The sequence below is a fragment of the Elaeis guineensis genome, chromosome 3 (genome assembly GCF_000442705.2).
Source record: "Elaeis guineensis isolate ETL-2024a chromosome 3, EG11, whole genome shotgun sequence".
NCBI classification, from domain to species: domain Eukaryota; kingdom Viridiplantae; phylum Streptophyta; class Magnoliopsida; order Arecales; family Arecaceae; genus Elaeis; species Elaeis guineensis.
This window is the reverse complement of record NC_025995.2, coordinates 105,773,483-105,792,356: the sequence shown is the minus strand read 5'-3', so window position 1 is coordinate 105,792,356 and position 18,874 is coordinate 105,773,483.

The following is an 18,874-nucleotide window of genomic DNA, read 5'->3' as shown; positions in this document are numbered from 1 at the left end:
CAAAATGAGGGGCGCCACTTGATTTATAAGGTAGGTAGTTGGGATGCCAACTCTTAATGCCCCCTTAGGATTTTAAGTGCTCAAGAGAGGGGGCATAAACCCTTTCTCTCTCTCTCTTCACACCTAAACAAAAAAGGGGTGGCCCCCTCTTTTTTTCATCCACCCACTCCAAGGTATGCGCCCTTGGTCTTTCCAAAAAGGGAGACATACACCTCCTCTTTCTTTCCAATTAATCCTTATCTTAAAAAAAAAATCAAAGGAGAAGATAAGGAGATTTGTTTGCCAACTAATTGACTTGATCCAATCTTTTTGGACCTATAAATAAGTGTCCAGCTAAATCCAAATCAAAATAGATTCAGATAAGATTCAAGACTATGGACTTGATCCAATCTTTATCTAATAAGGAATCGAAGTGCAGAGAAGAATTGATTTTAACTAATGTGCTAGCATGGTTCTCTTAAATTGAATAGAATTTCACTAAATTCTAACCTAATTAGAACTTCATAAGTTCAATTGGTTAATTCAAAATTAATCTCTTAATATGTGACTCCATAGGTTCCATTCTATCTAGTAGTGAGATATATTGTGATCTCTATCATAATATCATCGAAACTCTTTTTGATGGATTGGAATAATTCTAGCTCTATCCTTCGAGGATCATCGATCATCAAGACGACGTCCGATGAGTCCCACAATCCATCAGTGACACTTGGTAGTATATAGTGGCAACCCAGTAGAATGAAAGTGTAAATTCTTAGGTGCAGTTATTGTATGATTCAGTCTTTCTATTATGAGTCCTGACTTGACGGAGGTCATAAAAAACTCGTTAGACTCCATCATCAGTCTATGCTAGATTGGCTCGACTCGAGTTTACTTATGAATTTCGTGAAAATTTTTTTCAGTACTCATACTTGCTTTGATCAAAGACTTTCTGAACTCAGTCTCGCAAATCGCATAGGACTTCTCATTTTTTATCAAGATCGATAGATTTTTTCTAGTTGCATCCTACTCCTAACAGTGAATCTGAATCTACTGTAGCTAATATACACAGTAAGGATCCGAATAACTAGGGACCAAGAAAATATGCAGTCAAATTCAGTAGCCTTGCTGCGAATAGCCAATGACACCGTAGGTCAAAGGATCACTCATACCAGTGCAGTATCGAGATAACCACTGACGAGTGAGTAAACATCTAAGTAGTTTCTCATGTTGGTCACGCTCAGTGTAAGTTATTCTCTAACAACCATCCGTACTTTCATCCCAATGTTCCTATACTACAGACTCGAGACTCATCTGTCCATAAGAGAGATGAACAGTGCATCGATCTTAAATGGATTGATCACTATCCTTCATGACGATCCTTTGATCGGGAGCATTTAGAAACTAACCACTAATAATGTATATTTCAAATTCTCAACACTTTTGAGAATATATAAAATCATCTTTATTAATTTTTAAGACAAATCATAGACACATAAATATGATTGAAATAAAAAACTCTTTATTTATATAAAAATATTACAAGTATAAAGATAAACCCTAGAAATATAAAATATATCAGCCAACAATTGGCTTCTAAGACACTCATCTAACAAACTCTCATTGGACCTAAAGCCAATTGGCCATATACCTAAGATCCATCTTCTCAAGATGAGCTTCGATGTTTTGCTGGCTGAAAGACTTGGTTAGTGGGTCTGCCATGTTTTGCACAGAGTCGACTCTCTGCACCTCGACGAACTTTTTCTTGAGATATTTGCATGTGATGTGGAACCACCTCTCTATATGCTTGAACTTCTAGTGAGACCTGAGCTCTTTAGCTAGGACTATGGCGTCGTTGTTATTGCAATATAGTGCTATGGTATTTGATGGCATCACATCCAGCTCTGCAATAAATTTTTTAAACTAAAAAGCTTTCTTAGTTGCTTCAGAGGCAGCGATGTACTCGATTTCAATGGTCGAATCTGTAATGATTGGCTGTTTGAAACTCTTTTAGCTAATTGCACCATCATTGAATAAGAAAATACATCCCGATATAGACTTTCTATTATCGACATCAGTCATAAAGTTTGAATCGATGTATCTCTCAACTTTCAGCTTCGATCCTCCATCAAATATCAATAATAAATCCTTAGTCCTTCTCAAGTACTTAAGAATATTTTTTATAGCAATTCAGTATTCTTCACCTGAATTCGTCTGATATCTACTCGTGATACTCATGACAAGGGCTATATCAGGTCGTGTATATAATATGGCATACATGAGGCTTCCTATTGTCGAAGCATAAGGGATCTTGCTCATATGCTGGATCTCCTCAGGTGTGTCAGAACACATTTTCTTGGAGAGATGAATACCATACCTAAGGGGCAAGAAACCCCTCTTGGAGTTTTTCATGCAAAACATTTTCAGCATCTCCTCTATATATATTTGCTGTGAGAGTCCAATCATTCTCTTAGATCTTTTCCTATAGACCTTTCTACCAAAAATGTAGGAAGCTTCTCCTAGATCTTTCATGGTGAATTCTTTTAACAACTATATTTTGACTGATATCAGCATAAAAATATCATTTTCAATCAGGAGGATGTCATCCACATACAATACGAGGAATGTGACAGTGCTCCCACTAACTTTTTTATACATATACGGCTCCTCATTTTTGATGAAATCAAATATTTTGATCACATCATTAAAGTGAGTATTCCAACTCTGAGATGCTTGCTTGAGTCCATATATGGACCTTTGCAGCTTGCAGACCATGTGATCACTATCACTAGATGTGAAATCTAAAGATTATTCCATATAGATATCTTCCTCCAGATATCCATTTAAGAAGATAGTTTTCATATTCATCTACCAAATTTTATAATCATGAAAAGCTACAATCGTAAGTAGAGTGCAGATAGATTTTAGCATGGCCACGGACGAAAAAGTTTCATGATGGTCAATACCTTCGCGTTGACTATAACCTTTCATAACCAGCCTTGCCTTATAGGTCTCTACCTTACCATCCGATATAATTTTTTTTTATAAATTTATTTACACCCAACAGGTACAATATCTTCAGATGGATCTACTAAGAATCAAATTTAGTTGGAATGCATGGAGTCAATTTCTAACTTCATCACTTCCATCCATTTTTTGGAGTCAATATCTAACATTGCCTCATTGTAGGTCTTGGGATCATTCTTAATGTCCCTATCTCCCACAAGGAACACTTCTTCTAGATCTTCTGTAAGAATATCTAAGTACCTTTCAGGAGGACAGGAGATCCTATTTGATCTATGAGATAGAGGAGGTACCACATCTACTGACTCACTACTAGATTTAGGTTCTTAGACTCGATGCTTTTCAGAGACCTTCTCTTCGAGCTCAATCCTCCTACCACTACCTCCATCTTGGATAAAATTTTTTTCAAAAAGACGGCATGATGGCTCACAATCACATTGTGATCCTTAGGAAGATAGAAGTAGTATCCCATAGTTTTCTTAAGATATCCTATAAAACGAGTCCTATAAGTCCTAGCCTCTAACTTGTCTGCCTGCTGTCACTTGACATGGGCCAGACATCTTCAAATCTTGAGATATCTAGGAGTTTTCTTCTTACCATGCTATAACTCGTATGGAGTGATAGGAACGAATTTAGAGGGAACCCAATTCAAAAGATAAATTACAGAAAGTAGTGCATGTCCCCCAGAGAAAGACTAGGTCTGTAAAGCTCGTCATGGATCGGACCATATCTAATAAGATCTGATTCTTTCTTTCGGATATCTCGTTGAGCTGAGATATCCCCGGAGGTGTCACTACGAGACTATACCATTATCCTTGAGATAGGTCCGAAATTTTTTACTAAAGTATTTTTTTTCTTAATCTGATCGAAGAATCTTTATGAATTTTTCAATCTATTTTTCTACTTCATATTTGAACTCTATAAATTTTTCAAAGGCTTCAGACTTATGATGCATCAAATATACAAGATCAAACCATGAATAATCATCGATAAAAGTTATGAAGTGGATATAGCCATCCTTGACTTGTACATTGAGCAGACCATACATGTCAGTATGTACCAGGGCTAATATCTCAGTGGCCCTTTCTCTTTGTCTTACAAAGGGTAGCTTAGCCATTTTTTTTGAAGACAAAACTTACAAATCGGATAAGACTCAAAAGTCAATGATCTGAGAAGATCATCTTTCTTTAGTTTGTTGAGTCTGTCCTCTCCTATATGGCCAAGCCTAAGGTACCATAGATACTTTTGGCTAATCCTATCTCTAAGTCTCTTAGACCTTATGGCATTCATAGTTTACTTGTTATGTTAACACTCATATCCATATACAAATGCTAAAGACCATCAATCAAAAAAATACGTGCAATAATTTTATTTTCAAAATAAATTGCACACATATCTTTATTGAAATAAAAATTATAGTTATCCTATGTCAGCACAGATATGAAAATTAAATTTCTACTGGCTACAGGTACATAATAATAGTCATTCAAAATTAAACTAATTTTTAATGATAATCATAGAGAATAGGTCCCGATGGCTACAGCAGCAACCCTTGCTCTATTGCCAACCCGAAGAGTGATCTCGCCTTCTCTTAGCCCTCTAACTTCTTCAAGACCTTGCATAGAAGTGCACAAATGAGCATTTAAAACAGAATCTAGAATCCAACTAGAAGAAAAAAAATCATTAGATTAGTTTCAATTATGAGCAAGTCAGACATACCTTCAGAAGGCCCGTCTTTCTTTCTATTCTTCATAATCGCCAGGTATGCCAGACAGTTCCTTCTCTAGTGGCCTTCGATATTGCAATGGAAATACTTTCCCTTATCATCAATCTTCTTCGAAACTTACTTCTTGGACTTGGCCTCGTTCTTTTACTTCTTCGTAGGCTTCTTCTTTTTCTTGAAAGAAGATTTTTTCTTAGAGGAAGTCCGCTCTACAGTCAGAACCGTATCTCTTGAACCTTTCAAGGTGCCCTCGGCTATTATCAACATGTTCAATAATTCAGACAAAGTGCCATCAATCATATTCATATGGTAGTCCATAATGAACTGCTCATAAGAATTAGAAAGAGACTGAAGGATCAAATCCACCTGCAATTCCTTATCCATATTCATTTCAAGCTTTTGAAACTCTTCGATATTCTTGATCATTGTCAAACAATGATCATTGACGGACTGTCCATCATGCATTTTCGCTTTCAATAGTCTCTGAGAGATCTCAAAATGAGCTGTGCAACTCTGCTCACCGTACAACTCTTGTAGATGAATCAGTATCTCCTTGAAAGTCCTCATGTTTTTATATTGTCGTTGGATATCATTGGATATAGATGCTAGAATGTAACACTTTGCCTTATTATCCTCATCCACCCACTTTTCAAGTACAGCTCGTTGATCAGGAGATGGACGAGCTGATAATATAGACGCATCCTGATCTAAGACATGTGTTAGTTTCTCAGAACTGAGAACAATTCTCAAATTCTGAAGTCAGTCTTTGTAGTTCATTCTGGTCAACCTATTTGTATCAAGAATATGAGCTAAAAGATTGAAACTCAATATGGTTATCTGTAGAGAGAATAGTTTCTAGTTAAATATTTATACTTATTAAATATTTATTTTAAAAACTTTAAAAAATAAATAAGACTTTCACTATTTCTTTGAATCTTTCACACTCCTCGAGTGGAGAAACAAAAATCTATATGCGATTGGTTTCTAGTGGATATTATAGTCCCATTGATCTATACGTACCTCACCTAACAGTTATTGGTAAATATAGACCAATGAGTGGACAACACCTTATCCATTACTTCACCAAGCAAGATGCAGCGAGTTTGGTCTCTAAGTCTTATGACATCACCTAACAGTTATTGATATATTTTTTAATTAAGTCAGATCCATCATTCACTAGCAGGTGCCAAACCATCATTGGGACCCTCACCTAACAGTTATTGAATCCAACCTCATCTCCATCCCAGGATATCAAATGCCAATAAAGTAGTTATACTTTCTCGATGCAACCAAACCATTGCAACCAATTGAGAACGATCAATACTAGAAAGACATCCACATCTCTACAACGATGAAAGATCTTTAGACTTAATATTTAGTAAAGAGATTTAGGTTAGATATCTTATAAATCAGCAGATATGATATCCGACTGATCAAGTTTAGGTCAGCACATCCATATATCTGACCATCCTAGTCAGTATGGATGAACTTGAGTCTATAAGTAACCTGGTATGAAACTAAATCTCCCAAAATGACCAGATAAGTTAAGATGAGTAGGGATCCCCTTGTTGTTTTTTTTAAACACCAACGAATTGATCAGGTCAGACAACAGAATTAATTAAATAACCATCATCTAGATACTTGTCTTAGACACCAAATTAGTCGATTAGAATCGATCAGGCTAACCTATTGAAATGGATCCTAACCATTGAGTCAAATTAGGTCTTAAGTTAATCAATTCACATCAAAATATGAATTGATGTGACCAACTACAACTAAAATTAATTTTGAGCCTCTTTGACCTAATCCTAACTAATAATTGATTAGATTCAATCAACTGCTCAAAATCGATAATAGATTCTAGCCTGATCTAATCAATTGATCCTAATTGTAGTTTGATTACTCAACCTAATTTGTTCAACCCATACTCACATGCAATAATATAATTTTTAAATTTTAAAAATATTTTTTTAGATTATATTTCATTGTATGCATTAGTAGCTTATAATCTTGAAACAGTTTCAGATCTAAATCTAATGTCATATATCATATATATGAAGTTTTAGATCTAAACTATAAATATATATCACATATATATTAATTTTTAGATCTAAAATTAAATTTATACATATTAAATATATGCATAATCAGATCTAAAATAATGATTAAAATATTTTAAAAATATTTTTCAAAAATCAGTTCGTATCAAACTAGGATAATTTTTTCAATATAGGGGGTAAACCCTATACCAGAACAACCTTATACCAGTCTGATACGAATATTTAATCATTCTAATTTCAGATCTAATATGAATAAAGCTATATCATATACATCAATTTTTAGATCTAAAAGATTAATTTAAATATTTCAAAAATAGTTCTCAAAATCGATCAATCTTGTGCTAGGATAACTTTTTTTAATATAGAAGGTAAATCCTATACCAGGACAATCCTATACCAGCACAAAATCAATATTAAATCATCTAAACTTTTAGATCTAACATGAAAATTAGATTATACATGTCTTAAAAAATCAGTGGCTCTGATACCACTATTAGAAGATCGGGTAAACTAACATGCATAGATTTCAAAATATTTTGAAACAGTAGCAGAAATAGATCTAGATTAAATCCTTTAAACCCACATGCTATAGATCTAATCTACATCTACCCGAATCCTGAATCTAAGACATGCATATAATATAAAAATTAAATTGATATTGGATCTCAATACCTTGCACGGGTTGAAATACAATATAATCGATGATCTTGAATCTGAAGGTTCTGGAACCGCACATGTGTTCGATCTCCATAGGTATCTACTGAGATTAATCTTGAATCTTTTTTCTCATTGTAGATCCTTCTTCTCCAAGTAAGATCTCAATCTTTTAAACTATTGATCAATCTTTGATTTTTTATCACAAACTCAATACTTAAACAGCAGCCTTTCTCCTCGTTCTTGATGTAGAAGCAATCATCCTGTTCAATTTGGGCATATGAGAAGATGGGACGCCCAACTCTTGAGCGTTGGAAAGAGAGGAAGAAGGAGAGATGCCATGGAGAAGGAGAGAGAGGTTTGAAATCTCAAAAATTCAATTATATAAAATCTTAGGAGACTATCTCCTTAAATAGGTCTTTTTTTGATTCCAAATCATTATCCAATCAGGGTAAAAAGGTTAGTCCTTATCTCATAAGGTCACTTATCTTTTAATCTAATTTTTTTTTTCAAAAAAATCAGATCTAATTGGAATGACTCTTGTCTCAAATGTCAAGTGGATGTAGCGCCCTCATCTTATAAGGCAAGATGAGGGGCGCTACTTGATTTATAAGGCAAGTAGTTGGGGCACCAACTCTTGGCATCCCCTTAAAATTTTAAGTGCTCAAAAGAGAAGATGTGGCCTCTCTCTCTCTCTCTCCTTCGATGCCTAAACAAAAGAGGGGTGGGCCCCTCTTTCATTCGTCCACTCCAAGATATGTGCCCTTGGTCTTTCCAAAAAGGGAGGCATGCACCTCCTCTTTCTTTCTAATTAATCTTCGTCTCAAAAAAAAAATCTAGGAAGAAGATAAGAAGATTTGTTTGCCAACTAATTGGCTTGATCCAATCTTTTTGGGCCCACAAATAGATGCCAGCTAAATTCAAATCAAAATAAATTTAAATAAGATTCAAGTCTATGGATTTGATCCAATCCTTATCTAATAAGAAATCGAAGTTCAAAGAAGAATTGAGTTTAACTATGTGCTAGTATGGTTCTCTTAAATCCAATTGAATTTCACTAAATCCTAACCTAATTAGAACTTCATAAGTTCAATTGGTTAATTCAAGATTAATCTCTTAATATGTGATCCTATAAGTTTTATTCTATCTGGTAGTGAGATATATTGTGATCTCTATTATAATATCATCGAAACTCTTTTCGATGGATTGAAATAATTTCAGCTCTATCTTTTGAGGATCATCGATCATCAAAATGATGTCCGATGAGTCTCATAATCTATCAGTGACATCTAGCAGTATATAGTAACAATCCAGTAGAATAAAAGTATGAACCCCTAGGTACAGTTATCACATGATTTAGTCCTTCTATCATGAGTCTTGATTTGATGGAGGTCATGAAGAACTCGTCAGATCTCATCGTCAGTCATATGCTAGATTGGCTGAACTCAAGTTCACTTGTGAATCTCGTGGAAACTCTTTTTCAATATTCACACTTGCTTTGGTCAAAGACTTTCTGAACTTAAGTCTCACAAATCGTATGGGACTTTTTCTTTTCTACCAAGGTCAATAGATTCTTTCTAGGTATATCCTACTCCTAACAGTGAACCTAAACCTACTATAGGCAACATACACAGCAAAGATCCGAATGACTAGGGATCAAAAGAACATACAGTCAAACTCAGTAGCCTCGCTGCAAATAGTCGATGACACTGTGGATCAAAAGATCACTCATACCACTCAGCATCGAGATAACCACTGATGAGTGAGTAGACATCCAAGTGATTTCTGATATTGATCATACTCAGTACAAGTTATTCTCTAACAACTATCCACACTCTCACCCCAATGTTCTTATACTGCAGACTCGAGACTCATCTGTCCATAAAAAAGGTGAACAGTACACTGATCTTAAATAGATTGATCACTGTCCTTTGTGACGATTCTTTGATTGGAAGCATTTAGAAACTAACCACTAATAATGTATGTCTCAAATTCTCAATACCTTTGAGAATATATAAAATTATTTTTGTTAATTTCTAGGATAAATCATGGATACATAAACATGATTGAAATAAAAAGTTCTTTATTTATATAAAAATATTATAAGGACAAAGATAAGTTTTAAAAATACAAAATATGTCAGTCAACAATTAGCTTCTAGGGTACTCATCTAACATCAAAACAACCAACAAACTGAGGGACAAATTTCGAAGAGAAATCATCCAAGAAGCAATGACAAGATAATGTAATTTTCTTTTCGAATGATGATGCTCAAGGAGTGCAAATTTCTCATGATGATGCTGTCATCATATCTATGACGATAGTAAATTATAATGTAAAAAGAGTACTTGTAGATAATAAAAGCTCTATAGATATTTTTGTTTACTCTGCATTCTCTTAATTACGTTTATCTACTGACCAACTCAAGAAAGTTTCTACCCCCTTAGTCGGCTTCGCAGGAGATGCAGTTAATGTAGAAGGAGAAATTACTGTTCTTGTAACTGCTGGAATCAAACCATGATAAAGCACCATTTTCTTGATGTTTACTGTTGTCCGAGTACCTTCTACTTATAATGCTATACTTGGACAATCAGGACATAATGCGTTGAGAGCAGTTATTTTAACATACCATCTTCTTATCCTATTTTCGATAAGGAACGGGATCGGAGAGATGCGAAGGGTTCAACAACTGGTCTGACGCTGCTTCATGATCTCTATTGACAGCAGCAAATTCGAAGATCCTCTGTCAGTTGGCAAACTAGACCAAAGGGATAACGAAGAAAAGGGTGAGCCAGTTGAACAACTAGTTTCAATTCCATTGAGAGAAAATGATTCGATGAAAACTGTTTAAATCGGATCACTCCTGCTTGAGTCGATGCGAAAGCAACTACTAGATCTATTGAGAAGGAACGTCGATGTCTTTGCTTGGTCGACGGCTGACATGTCTGAGATTCCTCCAGATGTGATAACTCATTGATTAAATATTGATCCAAAATTTAAATCGATGAGATAAAAAAAAAAAAAGAAGTTTTGTCTCCAAAATGCAAAAAGCCATCGACGAAGAAGTTGACAAGCTTCTTGCGACAGACTTCATCAGGAAAGCCAACTATCTGGATTGGCTAGCCAATATCGTGATGATGAAGAAAGTCAATGAAAAATAATGAATCTGCATCGACTATACCGACTTGAATAAAGCCTGTCCAAAGGACAGTTTTCTCTACTGAAGATTGATCAACTAGTTGATGCCATATTGAGACATAAACTCTTGAGCTTTATGGATGCTTTCTCGAGATATAATCAGATCCAAATAATGCCCGAAGATGAAGAGAACACAGCCTTCATAATTGGTAAAGATATCTACTGTTACAAAGTGATACCGTCGACTTAAAAAATATCGGAGCGACTTATCAATGGCTGGTCAATAAAGTCTTCAAAGAATAAATCAGATGAAATATGAAAGTCTATGTCAATGACATGTTTGTGAAAAATATCAAAACACATGATCATATTCAAGACTTGAAGAAAGCTTTTGACACACTTAGACGACACCAGATGAAGTTGAATCCCCGACTAAGTATGCATTCGATATAACAGTCAAAAAATTCCTTGGGTTTCTTATGATGCAGCAAGGAATTGAAGCTAACCTAAAGTAGATAAAGGCCATCCTCAATACAAAATATCCCAACTCTAAAAAAAAGATACGACAGCTAAATAGAAAAATCACCACACTTAGTCGATTCATTTCGAAGTCAGCAGAAAGATGTCTGCCCTTCTTTAAAACCTTACTGCAAAGAAAGGACTTCTTCTTATGGTCAAATGAATACCAGTAGGCCTTCAAAGATTTGAAAAGATACTTGACTTCTCCTCCACTACTTACAAAACCAAAGGAGGGAGAAACGTTGTATCTCTACTTTGCCACATTTTAGAAGCAATTAGTTCAGTCCTCATCAGAGAAGATGAAAATCGAATTTAAAGGCCTATTTACTACATAAGCAGAGTATTCCAAGATGTTGAGATCAGATATTCGAAGACAAAAAAGATGGTCTATGCCCTTGTTATATCAATCCAGCGACTATGACCATACTTTCAAGCACACTCAGTAGTCGTTTTAATAAATTAGCCCTTGAAGATAATCTTGCAGTGATCAGATACCTCCAGTCGGATGATGAAGTAGGTAATTAAACTCAGCAAATTTGATATACAGTATCGTCTACAACAATCAATGAAAGCTCAAATTTTAACCGACTTCATCATCGAGTGTACCGCACCCGACAACAAACCTAATGACAAATCTAAGCAAATTGAGAGTGTGAAGGCTGAACCAGTCTGTTGGGTGTTGCATGTTGATGGAGCATCCAATGCTTAAAGAAGTATAGCTAGCCTCGCACTTACTATTTCTGAAGGGATAGTAACTGAATATGCCCTTCGGTTCAACTTCAAAGCTTCAAATAACCAAGCTGAATATAAAGCCTTGTTAGCCGCCTTAAAGATTGCAAAAGAGCTCGGCATAGATAAATTGAAGATTTTCATTGATTCACAAATGATCACTAGATAGGCTAAAGGTGAATTTGAGGCCTAGGACCGATCATGGTGAAATACCTTCAAAAAGTGGGAGATCTCATCCAAACCTTCAAATATTTCAAAATCTTTCACATCCCCAGAATAGAAAATGCACGTGTCAATGCACTTTTTCGACTGGCGACTACTTCTAGTTTATTCGATGAACGTTTGTCAAATATCTTAAACAACCAAGTATTGATAAAGTCGAAGAAGTGTAACAAATAAATGAAGAACCAAGCTAGATAGACCCAATTATTCAGTATTTGACTGAGAAAACTCTATCCGAGGACTCATTAGAAGCCAAATAGTTAAGATGAATGGCTTTGTAGTTTGTGCTGATGAATGGACAATCGTATAAAATATCATTCTCTCCTCCATTGCTCAAGTGTTTGAGACCTACCGAAGCTGATTATGCTCTTCGAGAAGTCCACGAAAAGATTTGTGAAAATCACTTGAGGGGCAAATCACAGGCTTATAAAGTCTTATGGCAGGGGTACTACTGGCCCACCATGAGGAAGGACACTATCGAGTTTGTTTGAAAGTGCAAAACATGTCAAAAGTATGCTAACATTCAGCATCAATCGGCCGGTCAGTTAACACCAATCATTGCACCATGGCCTTTCCCATAATGAAAAATCAATATACTCGACCCTTTTCTCCGACGACTAGTCAGAAAAAATTTTTAGTCGTTGCCTTGGATTACTTCACCAAATGGATGGAAGTTGAACCCTTAGTACAGATTACTGAAGGCAAAATGAAAGATTTTATTCAAAAATCTATTATATACCGATTCGGATTGCCACACACCATTATTACTGGCAATGGTCGATAATTTGACAATTATATGTTCAAAAAGTTTGGTGCAAAACTCCATATCACCTACAAACTCACCTCCATCAGCCTTCCGCAGTCAAACGAAGAAGCAGAGTGATAAATCGAACAATTCTATATGGTCTTAAAATCATATTGAATGAAGCCAAGGGTTTATAGGTAGAAGAATTATATCTAGTCTTATGGGCTTATCGAATGACTCCTCGCATCCCAACGGGAGAGTCACCTTTCAATCTAGCATACGAAATAGAAGCAGTGATCCCACTGGAGATCGGACTACTATCAATGAGAGTCAAATAATATGCAGAGTCAAGTAATTTTGATTGCTGAAGAGCTGACTTGGACTTACTCCCAAAGGTTTGGCTTTAAGCTCAAATAAGAATGGCTGCATATCGATAAAGAGTGGCTCGGTATTACAATGCAAAAGTTAAACCGAATATCTTCCATCCCAGAGATTTGGTTCTAAGAAAAACAAAAGTTTTAAAACCTTTGAAACAAGAGAAATTATCTCTTAATTTTGAAGGCCCATACAGGGTGACCGAAACCCTTCATCCGGATGCATATCGACTTAAGATTCTTAACGGAATGACTGTCCCCCGAACGTGGAATGCCGATAGTCTATTAATATATTATCAGTAAAATTATCTTTATGACATGATATATTCAAAATGACAAATTCAATTTCCAACAAACTTTAGATGTATATTCGACTATCTACAAATATAATTTTTGATCGATGACCCATCGATTAATTTATGAATCGATTTGACTATGGTCGGTTGAAGGATATTCGGTTGATTTTTGTATATCAAATATTTATAAAATTAATCGGTTAATATCTGATTACAAAAATTATGCCCCTAGTCGGTTAACACCCGACTAAAAGACACTTTATGACATCGGTTGACGAATTACCTATTGCTATTTGTCTAAATTAGCAATGGTCATGTACAGTAAACTAGGCGGTCATTATAAAGAAAAATGAAATGATGATGATCACATTCCAAGAGATTCGACACTTTAAAAAATTTCTTTCATTGCCAACTTAAGGCTACAAAAATTGGACTAAGGCCCGATGACAAAAGGAGAGAAATTTTCTTCATTATCAACAGAAAGGTACAAAAATCGGACTAAGGTTTGGTGACAAAAAGAAAAAGAAGCTACACTGACTATCGCTCAACTTCACAAGCAACTTCTACCACCGCTATCGCTCCGGCCTCTTGGACTCCAACAGTGATCGATTTTGCTTCGGCAGATACCAATGTGGTTTCTTTAGTAGTTGGAGCAGTTTCTTCAGCAATCAGTTCTGCTCCTGTCTCCTTTTCTCTCAGAGTCAGGATAGTGATGCTACTCAGGTCTAGATCTGGATAAAGCTTTGCAACAGCATCTCTACCATCTCCGAACCCGATCCAGTAGGCTTCATCACTACCTTCAAGGACTTCTTGTTTGAAGCTCTCAGATTTCTTGTAGTTCTCGATGGTCCGACTAAGAGCCTCATAAGCGATCTTCATCGCTTCCTTCGCGGTCACCGACTCGGCTTCGGTTAGTGCCAATCTTTCTTCGATCGTCCGATACCTTTTCAGCTTATTCTTCAGTTTGCGAAAGAAATCATCATGTTTCCCTCGAAGTCGATTGATTGTATTCTTCTTTGTTGAATCCAGATCTCTTGGGAGGTGACGGTCTGTTGAGCCAACACTAACTCGGCCTTTAAGTGGGATATTTCTTCCTTATATTTCTTCTTCTGATCTATTGCCGCTTGGAGAAGCTCGTCGGTAACTTCCTTGCTGATATTTTCAGTTGTAACCTAATTGGTCCATATCCGATCAAGTTCCATTACTCCTCGAAATCTTATTTCTAATGCCGACACATTATGCACCAACTAAAAAAAAAGTTGAAGTCAGAATTACAAGGCAAGACAAAAGCAAGTAGACAGTGGAATACCGACTTACATAGAGGATGATGGGGTAATATGATGAAAAGATGTTAAACATGGTCCGATCCTTTCTATTCTTTCGGTCTATCGGAAGAAGTGTAGCTTTCAAAAATTATTTGGCCAATTTTGGGTTCCCCAGCGCTGACTCGCCTGTGGGTACCCGAATGTCAAAGTGCTTCACCAAATCTTCCGAAGCCTCATCATCGATCGAAACTTGCAACATCTTTTCATGCTCTTGAGTGGACTGACCGACTAGCACCGTAATGCATGTCGTAGCACATCTAAATTAACCCTACTCACTACTATATAGATAGAATGAGTCGGGATCATATCCGCAGGGATCTTAGTTGATTATTTTGAAAACATAAAAGAAAAAAATAATAAATTATAAAAAAAACTAAGAAAGAAGTATGAAAAATAAAATTACTTTTCATTAATCTAACAAATAAGAATACATAAAGAAAAAAAATAAAATTATAATACAAGATAACTAAATCAAGTTGATCTTCTTACTGTGCCCGATGGTGGATGTGTCTCCTTGAATCCTTCATCTTTCTCCGTGCAGACAGCGACAGGATGGCTGGAAGGCTTGGTACAGGAACTCCAAGAAAGAAAAATTGATAGAAGCAGATATGTAACAGAGAAAGAGTAGCGGCACTAAGATTAGAACCTCTCCTAGATTTGATGGGATGTAGAAAAGGGATCTATGGAGGAATATGTTGTGCTAGGATTAGTACCTCTCCTAGACTTATGAAGAAGAGAAAGAGGGAGAGAGAAAGAGAGAAGCTTGAAGAGAACTTAGGCATTGGCTTGATTGAAAAAGAAGGAGGCCTTGGGGTTCTATTTATAGAGTGAGGAGGCTAGGTTTTATGAAAAGAGAGATGGGAGTGTGAATAAAGATCCTTGAATCTTCATATTGATTCTCCTCTGTTGATCAATAAGTCGTGTTCACACTTAGTTTCATTTATCATTTAATCTGGATCTTTGATTGGAGAGGTTGCTTCTTGACCCTTGATCTTTAAGTTGCATTCACATTGAAATAAGAGCTGATTGCTTGGTTCACTCAAATCTGAACCAATTTGAGTCCAAATTGAATCGTATGAATCCAAACTCTCAATTACCTACAAAATAGACTAGATAGTATTAAATTTTTAATAAAATAATATTAATGATTATAATATTTAGTACCTCTAGCATCTTAAATTAAGTATTCATCACATCCTCCAATTTGAACTTTACTCATCCTCGAGTAAAATAGATACATTAGCATTGTACATCAAATTATTCTTGAATTGAAAGTTATCCTAGACATTCCTAACTATAGTTGATATCCAGCTAGATCATTAAAGAGGTACTTCATTAGATTATCAATTCGATCCAATTAATGATTGAGTATTAGCCATAAAATTTTTAGAGATCTTCTTTCACCGACTTTCTCCACTCTATTCTTTAAGTCCTCAAACTTGATGTGAGCAAGATTTATTATCTTCTTACAATTTAGTCCCCTTATTCTTTTTTTTTTTTTGAAAAAATATTTATATGTATAGTCAGTGCAATGTCCTAACCCCTTAAGCTTTCTAATTGACTCTTATAACGAACTTTAGGCCAATGACTCCCAAACCAGTTGGCTTTAGGGCATTAGGTGTAAGGCACCCCTCAGGCTTACTAACTCAAATAAAAAAAGCTACGAGTTAAAATTGACTATACAAGAGATTTCTTTACATTCTCACCTTTTGACGCAAACAACAACACTTACTTAGGTGAAAGGGCCCTTTTACTTAGTGAGAAATGTTAAAAACTTTTCTTTTTTATTTTATCTCTTTTTTTTTTGCATATCTCGATCTTTCCACCCATACCCCCATAAAGCAGATTTTTCATTGAGATGGTGGGAAAAGGGTTCTAGAATCACTTCAAAATTTAGTCTGGTCTAAATTCTTTCATTAATTGGGTGTCCTTAATAATTTTTTCTTCGATATCTCTAAAATTATCTAGACTGTTAATCATTTATTGATTAGAGTGCCTAGTTAACTTCAAATTGAGATAAAATTTAGATGCACAAAACTAATTATTTCTGACCATACTCGAGGACTTAATTAGTTATTCTCCTCCCAACTTAATTTTCATTATCCCTAATGGAAGAAGAGAATCATAACAAAGTAAAAATAGAGTGTAACAAAGAAGGACACCATCTGAGTTCGATGTGTGTAATGTTGATTAAGATGTCGTTCATTGCTGGACTAGTGTGTTCTTGACTCCATTGATCATGGTGCTCCCCCCAACTTGGCTAATTATTTTTTTCAAAAATTTTTATAAAATAAAAAAAAAAATAGATAGCTAAAAAATAAAATATTGAGTTGCCTCCCAACAAGTGCTAAGTTTAAGGTCTTCAGCCAGACCAAGCCAAAGTTTCATTGTAAACTGGATCCTGCAATTCAATTGAGTCAACTTGCTTGCCATCTCTAATTTCATCCATATAATATTTCAATCGTTGGCCATTTACTTTGAAAGTATTTTCCTATTTAGGATCTTTGATTTCAATTGCTCCATAAGGGAACACCTGAGTTACGACATATGGTCCATCCCAACGTGAACGGAGTTTTTCAAAGAATAGTCGCAACCTCGAATTATAAAGCCACACTTTTTGATTAGGTTTGAATATTTTTCATAAAATATATTTATCATGATAAGCCTTAGTTTAAGTCTTATAAATTCGTAAACTTTCATATGCTTCATTGCGTAGCTCTTCTAATTCGTTCAATTGTAGTCTCCTATTACTACTCGTATTTTTCATGTCGAAATTGAATTGCTTTATGGACCAAAATGCACGGTGTTCTAGCTCTACCGACAGATGGCAGGCTTTTCTAAAAATGAGTCGGTAAGGAGATATTCCTATTGGAGTCCTGTATGCAGTACGGTAGGCCCATAATGCATCATCTAATCGTCTAGACCAATCTTTTCGATCAGGCCTAACCATCTTCTCAAGAATTCATTTGACTCCCTATTGGAGACTTTCACTTGACCACTAGTTTGAGAGTGATATGGTATGGCAACTTTGTAAGTGATTCCATATTTCTTTATTAAACTTTTAAAGTGTCTATTCGTGAAGTGTGTACCTCCATCACTAATAATGGCTCTTGGGCAACCAAATCGACTTAAGATATTCTGTTGGATGAATTTGATTACCACCTTGTGATCATTCATTCTGGTTGCCATAGCCTTAACCCATTTAGATACGTAATCTACCGCAATCAAAATATATTCATATCCATAGGATGGAGGAAAGGGGTCCATAAAATCGATTCTCCAAACATCAAAAACTTTCACGACTAAGATGGGAGATAGGGGCTCATATTTTTTTTAGAAATATTTCTCATTTACTGACAGCGCAAGCACTAAAGGCAAAATTTATGTGCATCCTTAAATAATGTTGGCCAGTAAAACCCACTTTGTAACACTTTTGCGGCCGTTTTCTTCCTACTGAAATATCCCCCGCATGCATGAGAATGACAAAAGATAAGTTTACTTTGATGCTCACCCTCAGGGACACAGCATCGAATCACTTGGTCAGGACAATGTTTGAACAATTCAGGTTCCTCCCAATAATAATGTTTGACCTGTGAGAAGAATCGATCATTCTCTTATTTTATCTAATGGAGAGGAACTTACCCTGTTGCTAAGTAGTTAATGATGTGGGCAAACCATGAGATTTGATCAGAGGATGTTGTAAAAAATTATTCGTCAGAAAATTTCTCTTTAACTTCATCTGTACCCATCGTATGATCAACTAAGATTCTAAAAATGTGATCAACGACCATATTTTTGGAATCCTTCTTGTCTCAGATTTTTAGATCAAATTCTTGAAGCAGAAGGATCCATCTGATCAAATTCTTTGAGAGCAGATGTTTCAAAACCACATGATCAGAATATATTAGAACTTTAGACCCTAACATATATGAACGAAATTTATCAAGGGCAAATACCACCGCTAGTAGCTCTTTTTCTGTTGTAGTGTAGTTCAATTGAGCATTGGATAGAGTTTTGCTAGCATAATAGATCACATATGGCTCCTTATTGATTCTTTGACTTAACATAGCCCCTATTGCAAAATTG